Source organism: Gavialis gangeticus, unplaced genomic scaffold, assembly GCF_001723915.1.
Source record: "Gavialis gangeticus isolate Ggan-Ray unplaced genomic scaffold, GavGan_comp1, whole genome shotgun sequence".
In the NCBI taxonomy this organism is placed as follows: domain Eukaryota; kingdom Metazoa; phylum Chordata; order Crocodylia; family Gavialidae; genus Gavialis; species Gavialis gangeticus.
In genome coordinates, this window is record NW_017729031.1 from 52254505 (window position 1) to 52267254 (window position 12750).

The 12750-nt window shown below is 39.2% G+C and overlaps 1 protein-coding gene across 2 annotated transcripts in view; it reads right to left on the bottom strand.

Moving 5' to 3' along the window:
- LRP2 (LDL receptor related protein 2) overlaps positions 1-12750 on the bottom strand; it is a 197197-nt gene that overhangs the window by 175687 nt on the left and 8760 nt on the right. For both annotated transcript variants that reach the window (XM_019522761.1, XM_019522760.1), the window contains exons 4-6: positions 6141-6251; positions 5894-6007; positions 3945-4061 (exon numbers count right to left, since the gene is read on the bottom strand). The gene's annotated coding sequence lies outside the window, so the exon portion shown is untranslated. The remainder of the gene's footprint in view (positions 1-3944; positions 4062-5893; positions 6008-6140; positions 6252-12750) is intronic.

Genomic DNA, 12750 nt, shown 5'->3' on the forward strand with positions numbered 1-12750 from the left:
ATCTATCATTAAACTTCTGCCAAAAGAAGCACGTTCTTAATAATGGAAACCAACTATGAAGTTGGTTAAATGCAGCCAACACTCAATATAAAATACATGGCCCATACTAGACAAACTGAATTGTTTTTTTAAAAATATTTATTTCTATATAAACATAAAGCTGTCCCTCTAACAACCTGTCAGGTGGCCACTGTGGTTCATGTGGCAAATCAAAACATATTTTGACAACTATTGTAGTCTCATTACACTGCATACCGGCACACCTATCACCATTCCAATGCTATTACTCATTGTTCTTTCAGAGGGCTTGCTTCTGAAAGAATCTATGCTAGTCCTCTCTCCACCATATGAGGTCTACCATTTCTTTCCCATCATCCTCTTCTCTCTTCCTGCAGTACCAGTACACAATGGAAACCTACCACAAAGATACATTAGTACACCCCATCTCAGTAAAAAATATGATAGTGCCCATTGCACTCAGCCCCCCTCTGGATGAATTAAGCCTATGGATATCTGTAATAATTTCCCCACGTGCAAGTTCCTACAAGTATATTTATTTCTAGGTCAGTGTTTTCAAACTTCCTTCTCACCTCCATAAACTCATGGAGAGCAGGTTCTGACAGTAGGGGGCGGGGGGAGGAAAAGAGGATGCAGGAGAGAAACGTTTGAGGGGCAGTGGACACAGGGACCACCTGATCCCCCTAGATTTATTTACCCTGATGTACCAGTGGGAAGGGGACAAATTCAAGGCAAACTCTTAAATAATTAAATTCTATACCTGGAAAATTAAAACATATTTATATATTTTCCTTATATAGAATCTAATTATTGGGGGACCATCTTATATTTGAGCAAATGCAGTAATTATTTGGATTCTGGAATAAAGAGCTTCTTGAGCAAATTTCCAGACAACACAAAACTGGGGAAGGATTGGAAAAACACAGGAGGACAGGAACAGAATTCTCCACTGGAAACCTGGGTTGGAATTAATAGGATGAAGCTTGATGCTGACAAATTCAAAGTGCTACACCACAGGAAGAATAATAAAAAATACAAATACAAAATGGGTGACCTGGCTGGATGGCAATGCCACAGAAAAGGATCTGGAAGTCTTGGCAGATCACAGACTCAACATGAGTCTGCAGTGTGATGTAGCTGCACAAAAGATGAATGCAGTTTTGGGACAAGACACTAGACATGATAGTGCCTCTGTACCTAGCATTGGTTAGGCCTCAACCAGAGTACTATGTGAAGTTTTGGGCTTCACACTTTAAAAGGATATGGAGAAGTTACAGTGGGTCCAGAGGCAGCTGACAAAAATGATAACGGGCTTGGAAGGCAAGTCATTAGAGAAGAGGCTGAAGGAAAGACATGTTCAGTTTGCAGAAAAGGCACTTAAGAAGGGACATGATAAAAGTATTCAAATATCTGAAGGATTGCCATAAAGAAGATGAGAAACACCTTTTCTCTCTTACTGCAGAGAGTAGGACATGGACCGATGCTTGAAGTTGCAGCAAAGTAGGTTTAAATTGGATAGCAGGAAAAAAAAGTCACTGTTAGAACAGTGAGTCAGTGGAACAGACTGCCTAGGGAAGTTGTGGAATCTCCATCACTGGAGGTGTTTTAGAGGTTGAACTGGCATTGATCCAGGATGATTTAGGAGCAGTTTGGCGCATCTACACATTCATTAAAGCGCAGTAGTTACTGTGAATTTAGTTTAGTACATGCTTAATGAAGTACTAACTAAATGCGCAGTAACCACAGTTACTGCACAGTAGGGCTGGCACATGGTTTTTTAGTAACACTTACACTACTGTGCAGTAGTGTATTAGCACGGTTTTTGCCCAGAATGCTACTGTTCAGTGTTATTAGGCTACTGAGCACTAAGCATCTCATGCAGACGTGCCTGCTGTGCCTGTGCTCTACTATGAGTATTTCCCTGTTGGTCGCCACGTGGGGCCAGAAGGGAAATTTTTTCTCCTCCTGCTGCTACATGTGTTTTGTTTTTTAAAGCCTTCCTCACAACCATGGGGTGTTGGCTGTAGCGAAGGCTGGGGATTGTGACTGGAGTGTGCCAATGCTTCTGCTATGGCTGAAACCCAAAGGTTCCTCGCTGGCAGGTGTTACCACTCTGCTCAGGGTCAGACCAATCACCATATTTGGGGTCAGAAAGGAATTTTACCCCATGGCCAACTTGGTATGGACTATGGGGGTTTTTGCCTTCCGCCACAGTGGGGGACATGGCGCTCTTCCTGAGATCTCTCAAGCATATTTTAAAAACCTTACAGCAGCAGAACATTGACCACTGTGATTCCTCTGCTTTACCTGTGGCTGGTTAGGGTGTTATATCTTGCGATTTTGTCAGTGTTGACTGTGTAGTTTTGCTAACAGGTTAGACAATGGACTTGTATAGGATTGTTTTGATAGGTATGATCGTACCTCAGGCAGGGGGTTGGACATCTGGAGGTCTCTTCTAGTCCTACTTCTCTATGATTTTATGATTCTATGCAATGCCACTTCAACACTACCAATTTTTCCTCAGAAATTCTAACACAGAAAATTGTGGCAGAAAAGTATTATTTTCAGCCTATACCTTTTAATTTCTAGGCATTTAGTCTACCATTGAAAACAAACAAATCTTAAAACAATAGACACAGTTCACAAAAACCGTGATTATTCAAGTAAGCAATTTTCCATCAAAAAGCAATTTAAAAAATATATTGACCAACCAAGGCCTACATCTATGATTTTCTGCTGCAGTACCCTAGGCTGTCACGTAAGGGTGCCATGCAAGATTATCAGTGTTAGGTGTGCAAATACCTATGCATGTATCACAAGATAAACCCAGAGATTTCAAATAGGAATCCACAGTGTTAAAACCATTCTGACTTCTCGTCAATTTTCTGAGTTCCTTGCAACAAAAAAGTTGCTCCATTTTTCCCTAATCAAAAAACAAGTAAAATTAAGAACTGAGGGGTACCTTGACTTTAACAAGGGGTGCCATGAATCTAAAAAGGCAGAGAACCAATGGCCTATGTGTTCATTTCTCATTATCTGTACAATCAGCAGAGGCATAACTTGAAATCTTGGCACCCTGGACAGTACAAGGAGAGGGGGAAGCCAGTGCTTACCTCCCTGCATAGAGGCTGCAGCAGTTGTGGCAATGGCACAGGATGCTACTGCCTCAGTGCAAGCTCTCTGAACAAGGCTTGCTCTGGTGGTGGTGGGAGCAGTGGCATGGGCTCTCTGGGGGCCGCTGTTCTTTTGCTCCTTCTAAATTGGTGCCTAAGACTAGTGTCCCACTTCCTCCCTTTATGCACCTCCCTAAGGTTTACTACTGGCAATCAGAATTACTATGAAGTCCTCTAAATAAGGCAACTTGATAGAAGATATCTATTAAAGAGAAAGATAGCTATTGAATTACCACATTTATTCAGAATAGTAGCCAAAAAATGGGATTTTCTTTCTAACAGATCATCTGGTCCTCCACTCAGAATACACAGAGGTACTGAAATATGCTTTCTTCAGTCCTGAGCTTGCAGCTTAACAGTGGGCGTGCTCACTGTGCTTTCCATCTAAGTAGTATGGCTTCACAGAAGGACTTACTTGACTCCCACAGATGTCTACTTAAATTTATTATTGCTGGTGGTGCAGTATCAGGACTATGAAAATAAATTACTGAAGCATAGCCACTTCATACTCACCATCTTAGTAAAAGACCTGCCCCATAAATTATCAATAATATATATTATGTTAGTAGAATAGCATCTCTAAATATTGTTTAAGTTTTCTAAGGGCATGTCTAAGGGCATTATATTTTTTAAGTTTTCTAAGAGCACTGTATTTTTAAAAACTCTCATAAAATAGATAATGTTAGCACTGTGGTTAAGGAGGTTTTGCCTTGTAAAATGTCTTATTTTAATTAAGTTTGCTTTAGTCTTTACCACATCCTCTTTCATCTTCATTATCCTCACAGTCATCATCACCATCACAAATCCAGCTCTGGTGAATACAACGGCCGCTTGGGCAAGTGAAGAAATTCCCCCTGCAAGTTACATAAGCTGAGAAAAGGAACAACAAAAGACATGGATTAGTCCAAGTGACAAAACTATTACCTCCTGTAACAGTTAACTGACATATAAATAGAGAAATCAGTCATTCAGAACCTCTCCTAAAGAGTAACCTCAGTTCTAGACCACAGACATGTTCTAAACTTTGTTTTTTCACCCATTTTAGAGTATTTTGTTCCTTGAAGAAACCAAGAAAGAATGAAAAAGTACTTGTCCTTTCCACACAAAGTACTCTGTGTGACTGGATCTAATTGTTCCTCATTTCCTGCAGCCTGCCCCCGCCCCCCCAGGCTTCCATCTGTCCAGCACACCCCATATTACTCTGATTGCATACCCAACGGCATCTCCAGGCTTCCCCTCCAGCTTCTGCTTCCTGTGCCTGTCCCAGGGGGTGGCATGGCATGCTGCAGCCTGCAGTGCTTGGGAAGCCTGCAGTGTAGTGCAGGAGAGCCCATAGCCAGTGAGCAGGGGAGAGAGAGAAGGCTGTGCACACATAGTGCAGCAGGGAGGAGGGTGTCCACAGCTCACACTATTACATCTGGTGAGACCTGCAGACCCTGCTGGTGTAGCCTACATAGGGTGCAACTTCTGGCCACCTAGAAAGCCCTGGTTTACTTAGTTGGGCACAATGAAAAACGAATGTTCACAAACTCAGAAAAAAAGAAACAAACAGATTTCTTCCCAGGGTACTCAAAAAGGGAAGGGAAGAGAGCACACAGTAGGGAACGTCTTTACAGGATGGCATCAAAATGTTGGTGTCATGTGGACAGATAAGGAGCACTCAGGAAGGAAAAGAATGTTGTCTTCTTTCCAACAACTAATGGTCTCTGGTAGCATGGACATACTAAACAGGAAAATGTGACCCTTGATGAATCTATAACAATACTTCAGTAACCTTGAGAGTCAAAATCATGAGATCATTTAAAGGGTTGGCCAACCTACAGCATGTGTGCCACAAGTGGCATAGGCATCATCTGTATGTGGCATGCAGCACACCGGGGAGGGTGCCAAAAGTACAGTGTCAGATCAGGCAGGGAACAGAAAGCTAAGGAGCAGGTCAGGATGAGAAAGAGGATCAGAGTGATACTTATGGAGCACGCTGAGCCATTAGTAACACACCTGCCAAAAAAAGATTGGCCCCCATTGGTTTAAAAGACCTTTTGTCAAAAGCAAAACATAGGGGTGCCAAGTGGCAGCTTCGTGGGTACAATGCAGAAAGGGAGACATAATACCCAGTCCCCAAAACAAAAGTACCACCTAGAAGTTTCCATCAACAGAGCTTCCAGTCAATGAGTTAACCTAAACATTTAATAAAGGACTATCTTCACCATGCAGTTCACCCCTTATGGCCTATGGGAACAATTCTAGAAAGTCTGATCCGTATATGTAATGATTAAAACAAAAATGAACCAAACAGATTTTTAAAATACTAATAATTATTAAATTAAATATTAATAATTTTTTAATATTCAACAACTACTGAACATAGGAAACAAAAGGAGTTGACTGCAATTTGAGGTAACAAAGAAATTAACAAGACACAAGGCTATTTATCAAGAAGAAAACTTCCACTAACTTCAGTGCATATAGTACTATCCAGATACATATTTCATGGCAAATTCTCCTTGAAGAATAATTACTTGTTAAAGCAGCACAGATACCTTTCATTATTTCAGGGGGAAAAACAAAGTAAAAAAGCTTTTCAATTTCCCTTACAGTGTAACAGGGCCCTCCTCTTCCTCCCTGAAAACTGTTGTGCAATTTAAGAAAACCAGAAACAGTCTTAATGCAACCGACAAAGAAGTTAAATAAAGCCATCATACTGCAAGAGTTTTCATCGCTCCTGTCTCCACAGTCATCATCATGATCGCAGATGAAGGCTCGAGGGATACACTCTCCATTAGCACACTGAAACTGGTTATTGGCACACCCATGAGCTGAAAGATATTTGAATGCAGAACAGCAAGTATATATATATATATTCAGATTCTGTAAATAAATTGCAATATTTATATTACAGAGAGCATACATAATGCAATTAGTATGACTTATCTTGAATGTAGAACTTACTGCAATTAGCTTCATCAGAGGAGTCCCTGCAATCGACTTTACCATCACAACGTTGACTTGCGTTAAAACATGCTCCATTTGCACAAGATAATTGTTCACATGTTGGATAGTCTGCAAGGAAAAAAAGCTTCAGTATCAAAAGCTTCAGTACTGTTAGAATATGAAGCACCTTCACTATCATGTGTTAAGTGGTAGGCACAGTTTTAGAAAGCTCAAAAGAAACACTAGAACACATCAATGTATCCAGTATCCTGCCTCCTAGACCAGGGGTTTTCAGGTTTTCAACCTTTTTAAATAAGTGTGCCCCCAGCAGCCAAATGCAGAGCAGGGGGGATGGCACGCAGCCAGATGTGGAACAGTGGCAGCGTGGGGTGGTGGATGGTGGCAGCAGCCATCCACCATGTGCAATCTCCCCTCGCCACCCCCCGTCTGACTGGCTGGGTAGCACCTATGCAGCCCGCAGAGGGGCACTGCTGCCCTTACCCCACCCCAGCCCTGCTCCTGAGAGATGGTGGTGCGGGGTAGTAGGTGGTGGTGCTCTGTCTCTGCCGGCCCATGCGTACCCCCTAATGCCTTCCCAAGGATTCCCAGGGGTACACACACTCCCGGTTGACAACTCCTGTCCTAGACTGAGTGATCACAAGATGGTTCAGAGTACAAAGCAAGAAACCTTACAACAAACTAGGTGGACCAAGAGAACATGTCCTTAGGGACTCCAAAAAACTCGCCAAGCAAATAATTTAAAATAATATAGGAAGTTATTTAACATCAAAGAAAGCAAGTTATAAGCAAGTGATTTATTTATTTGCATCCTAATTTAGATTTTATTCACCTTAATAAAGTATGTAACTAGATATGGAGATATTAGCACTCAGTTTAGAACCTCTCAAATTCAGATTCTTAAATGAAACCAAAATGTAAGAATTCTAAGACTAAGATGCTGAATTCCCAGCAGCTAAATATGGACAGACTGATTTAAATATTTTCCCCCTAACCAGTATTTAGGTTTTGTAAAGTAAAACATTTTATTAAGGGGGGGGAAAAACTTCTAGTTGTTATGCATGAGATGATAACCATCTGCGTATGAACCAATATAGCACCATCTCAGACGCATGCGAGTAGGCACAGCAACTTTCAGTAAGACTATTTACACAGAACAAATGCTTGTAGAAACAGGAGAGAGTTAATCTTTTTGCTTTAATGCTATTTATGCCAGACACAAAAAAATTAGAATGAACTATTTGCTCTTTTTAAGTCTGTCTAACCTATAAGTTTGGCAAAATTTCATTTTCATTGTAGGGTCTTTATACAGACTGAACTGAAGGTTTCACACTTCCCTCTAACCTTCTCCTATGATATCTGAGAAGATTTTTTTTTTATTTCAAGTCATCTAACCACCAAATTTTCTCTAATTATTTTTCTCTAAACCCCCAAATGCTCAACTGACTAAATGAATAGTAGGTGATCAGGGTGTATGTTGTAGCCGTGTTGGTCTACGGACGTAGGCACACAACGTTCTTTGGGTAAATCCAATATCTTTTATTAGACCAACTCAAATATTATATCTTGTATTAGACTAAGTCAAATAGTTGGTCTAATAAAAATATTGGATTTACCCAAAGAACCTGGTCTGCCAAGAAGGTGATCTAGAAACAGACTGGTGAAGGAAGATATTAGTAAGTGGTCATTCCACAAAATATATTTTCCAGTTTTTTGTCAACCATGAGGCCTAGAACTTCCCTTTTTTTGTTGTTGTTAATGAATGTGGACATCTTAAGTGAGTACCAGCTCCTAGAGGCAGATACTTTTACAAAAAGCACCAAATACATGCAAGATTCATGATAAAAAAATATCAGAGAGTTGGCAAATGTTGTTTCAGTGGGTTTCTAGCAAAAATATTCAGCTCCTGGGATGTGACAGGGGAGAAGTTTCTGAACTGAATAAGTGGATTCTAGTAGCTAAGAGGGAAAGCAACCAGAAGTGGGATACTTAGCCCTGAGGTAAGTTATGGAAATAAGTAGGTCTGGGTATGTTGTTTCTTGGTCAGGAACACTTTGGTTAAAGAGAGCTGAGGTGCTTTAGGGAAACTGAGCTAGCAAGAGGAGGGATTTGGCAGTAATACTGAGAATCTGGTAGCAAGAGAGCTAACAGTGATGGGAGCTGATAAAATAAAAGCTACTTCACAGAGCAAAAGACTGTGACTAGGAAGGAAAATTGAAGGACTGAAAGAAATAAAGTACTGTTTTCCCCCACATTGCTATTTACTGTAAAATGCTCTAATTTTCTGCACCAATCAAAATATTTCCCTGTAATCTGTTCCAGTTCTTCACTTACATAATCAGAAAAGGGCAGGTGGGAGAGGAGGCACCTCCCTCACTGCAGCCTCACAAGGTATTTTGGGCCCCAACAGCCACTGTTAATCACTTTCCTTAGCTAGTGTATTTAAACATCCAAGCATTTCTTCATTGTTAAAAAGCAAGCAGGATAAAAATATTCTTTCCTTAGGCTTACACTTTCATTCTGCATTTCTGAATATTTTAAAACTGAAATAATAAATACAATACTTAGCTGCTTTCTATGAAACAAAAAAAGGAGGGAAAGCAAATAATGCACTTATTTAGTGGAAAAAAAAACCCCATACTATTTCTATGAAGTAAAAACAGCTTCAATAGACTAATTAAATGACCCGTAGCTGAAACATTGTTCTGATGTTTATCTTAGTCTCTGCATGGGTAGTTTTTCCTTGCTGTTAATCCCATTAGCAGTAAAATGGACTGTAGCTTTGACTCTTTGTTTCATTTTATTACATGTTTAATTGCCATGGTACTTCATATTGATGGTATTTTATATTTCATGGGTCTCAAATATTGTAACTTATTCAGAAACAGATTGAAACTTTATCACCTTCACAATTTAAGTCTTCCACAAATATCAACCTGCATAAAGCAACGAGTAAGTTCCACTTTTAGCAGATCTGTCTCTCTAAATTATAACTCTAAAATAAATTTGCATTTAAAAAAACATTTTAAATATTTTACTTGTGCTAAGGGAAACAGCCAAATTAGGGACATCCCCCTTACCATTTGTTTATATCCAAATAGTTTAGAAAGGAAAATGACTGAATGAAAACAAATGGTGCTTACTAATACCAGTGCACCAACTTCACTACTGGAAATTTGGATTAGGATCTCTCACACAGCAGTAAAATACAACATCTAATCTAATCTAATCTAATCTATAGTACATCATAAAATCACCACATGATTCATCAAGTTTTGTAATTTCTGCTTAGAGTCCCAGTCCTTGTAAAGATACAGAGGCAGTAAAATTTACCAGCCTTTTCGGGGAGTACCTCGGATGTATCATCTTCATAGTTCCTACTTCTCTCTGCACTATCGCTCTTTCCCTAATAATGTCAATAATCCTACTTTTAAGATCTCTAGTCACAGTCATCACTCTTCTGGTTTGGAAGGATTGTCAACACCTGTCCCTGTTCAGCCACAGTGGTTGCTGCTGAATGACATGAGACAGACAGTTCCTCTTAAACCTTAATGTGGTGGCTCCACAACAGTCACAGGAATGCTGGCCTGTGGAACGACAGACTGGGTGCAATATTAAACGTTGGTCTCTCTCATGGCAGTGGAGAGCACTATTGCTAGACCACAGGACAGGCCCATTTCCCATAACATTTTCTTTTTTCTCTCTCACTATTTATAGGGTTATGAGCATTAAATAAAACTGCAAATGTTAAAATGTACAATTTCATTTTAAAGCATCATGTCTGCTGGTCTGAAGAAAGCATTTGGAGCACAGAGGGCAAGCCTCTCTTGCAGGATCTGTTGCAAATTTCCTTTGCAACCCATGAGGCCCACAATGGCTTGAAGGGAAATATACTTTGCTTACAGAAAGTAGACTACAGAACATAGCTATTCGTGGCAGCAAGGAGCCGGGCTAAAGGAAAGTTATACTAGGCCTGAAACTGTAAACAGTAACAGCAAAATCATTATTAGTTATGCAGTATTGCATGAAGCACAAGTAAGGCAAAGGTTTTAAGACCTGGGAAAGTTCATAATTAATTTATGGTGATCTTGACAAATAAAATAATGAAAATAAGTTTTAAGCATAACATGTTTTTGTTCCCGGCAAAAGGGGTTTTTCCTTATTTTTTAGAAGCATTCTTGACATACATTGATTTATATTAATAAGCTTGATCTAATAGGCCAAGAAGCTTAAGTAATGGAGTCAAAACAGGATAAAAAGGGTATAATTTTGCAGTCAAGTTGATGGATAAGAAATACCTCTTGGCACTGTTCAGATTCTACTCTTAACACTGCTTTAACCATTTAACTACCTAATCAACCATATTTTGCTAAGGTGATGGATTTTGTCATTCTTTGATTTTACTATAACCATATAGAAAGGCTGATCAACAATAAAACATATTTAATATTCAAATCAATATTAAATTAAAAACATATAATATATAAATATGACAAATTAAATATAAATACAGTAAACATTTTCTGAGAGGATTTTGTTTGGTTTGGTTTCGCTTTAGCATTGCTGCTTCAAGTTTTTCAGGGTGTGAAAAACAGAATTTTCACCTGAGCCAATTCTGGCTGAACCCAGTATGATAATGGTAATGTAAACACTTCAGTAAAAGTAAAGGAGAAAATAACTGGCAACACTTGGAAAGTCATTTAAACTGCAAAATTCACTGAACTGTATATTTTATTAATGCCTTGTCTTCAAAACTATTCTTTTTAAAAAATTACCTCATGCACATTTGCTAAACAAAGTCTAACACCACCTCTTTTTTCCTTCTAAACTTTCAGAGGATATGCATACCAAGCTGTGGAAGGTATTGGGCTCCCCGGCCTCTGGCAGACTCTTTAGGCATTTGTGTTTGTGACTTTAGAGTTGGCTGTACATCTATTGTATGGAAAGGCTCCAACCTGGTTGTCTTGGCTGCCTTTTATTCCAGAGTACCATTTACTTCTAAACTACTTTTCATTTTACAGAGAGCAATTATTTTTAGCTACTTGTAAGTCAGACTACAAGGGAAAGGCTGCTGGCTGATCACATAATTTGTTGGTTTTCCTTTATATAGCACATGACTATGTGCTTTTTTTGTAAATTAATCTCTTAATGACATTTTATCTCTACTTCCTGTATTAACAACCTAGCATCTTGTGATCTACTATTATTTCTAGATTTGTTTCTGAGAGTGTATTTTGCAATACACTCACTTCAATCTTGCTAACAATGCTGCAAGCCCCAGTCCATTTCATACCATACGAAAGTAACTTTTCTTTATTATCAGTGTTATAAGTTAATAGACAAGTTGACAGACATAGATAAGCACAAATAGAATCTCTTGGAAAAGCATGGTCTCTATTTCCCGATGCAGCCAGCAGACCTTCCAAAGGGAAGCCAGGTCTTGGGGAGGCCCTGTGTAGTGCCACCATGCAGCTCAGGCCTTTTGACTCGGTGTTGGCTTTAGACTGGGAGAGCTGCAGGGTCTCTGTGTCCACTGGGCTCAATAAAATTATACTCTTTACATTCATTATGGCCAAGTCCTATCATTTCCTTCCCATGAGACACTCTACAAATTCTAAAGTTTCAAACAGAGGAATCCAAACTTTTTGAATGTCCTAAAAATTGCAATTCAGGAAGAAGTGCCAACAAGACTAGCAGCTTCTGCTTTTTCTAACCCATAGTTAGTATTATTATTTCAATGCAATATCTGGGAAAAATATGTACATTTAAAAATCACTACACCACGCTACATCCAAATAGCTCCTGCTGACTGTTAGACAAAACAATATTGATCCAATATTTAACGGCTAATGCCTAACCTGTGCAAGAATAGCTTGCAAAGGATACAGTATGTAAAGTCACTCATTTCCACATGCAAAAAACCCAGGCTGGTTCAAAATGAAAAATAAGGAACACTGATCCCTTTAACTACTTATATTGCCTGTGCACCTTCAGGACTCATATACTGTGCAGGCAAATTTTGCAAATGCAACTTACAAGCTTAATTGGGAAAATTTTACTTCACCATTTAAATTCCTTTATACTTTATAATTTCCCTGCCCTGACTGCTGCAAGATTTAAAAATTATCTGCAATAAAAAAAAATGACTTTTGCTCTTAGAAGTATTTTTCTTATATTCCAAGCCATCTACTATCTGCACTCTGCTATCCCAGTTGTTGGTGCACAAGTCTGACATGCACAACACTGAAAGCTCCCATTTATATTCTCCATGAATGTAATGCGTTTGTCCCAATTCCCAATGAAATTACCACTGGTGAGAACCTGGGCTCATGTCAGTCAGTAATACAACTCCCACTAATTTCAATGAAATTTCAGTCTAGGCCACACTTGGGTCTTTGACCCTGCAAAGACTTCACCAGGTGCTTATATATACAGAGAAGTGAATAACGCAGAAAATTCTTGTTACACATCTGGTAAATTCTTTGTATGATCCGGAGTTTGACCTGTATGTTTTTTTCAGCAGTATTCAATAAGGGGAAAATACTTTTCACTCTACTAAAAACCTTACCTCACCACTGATATAACTCCAAAGGATGCAAGTTTCATACGA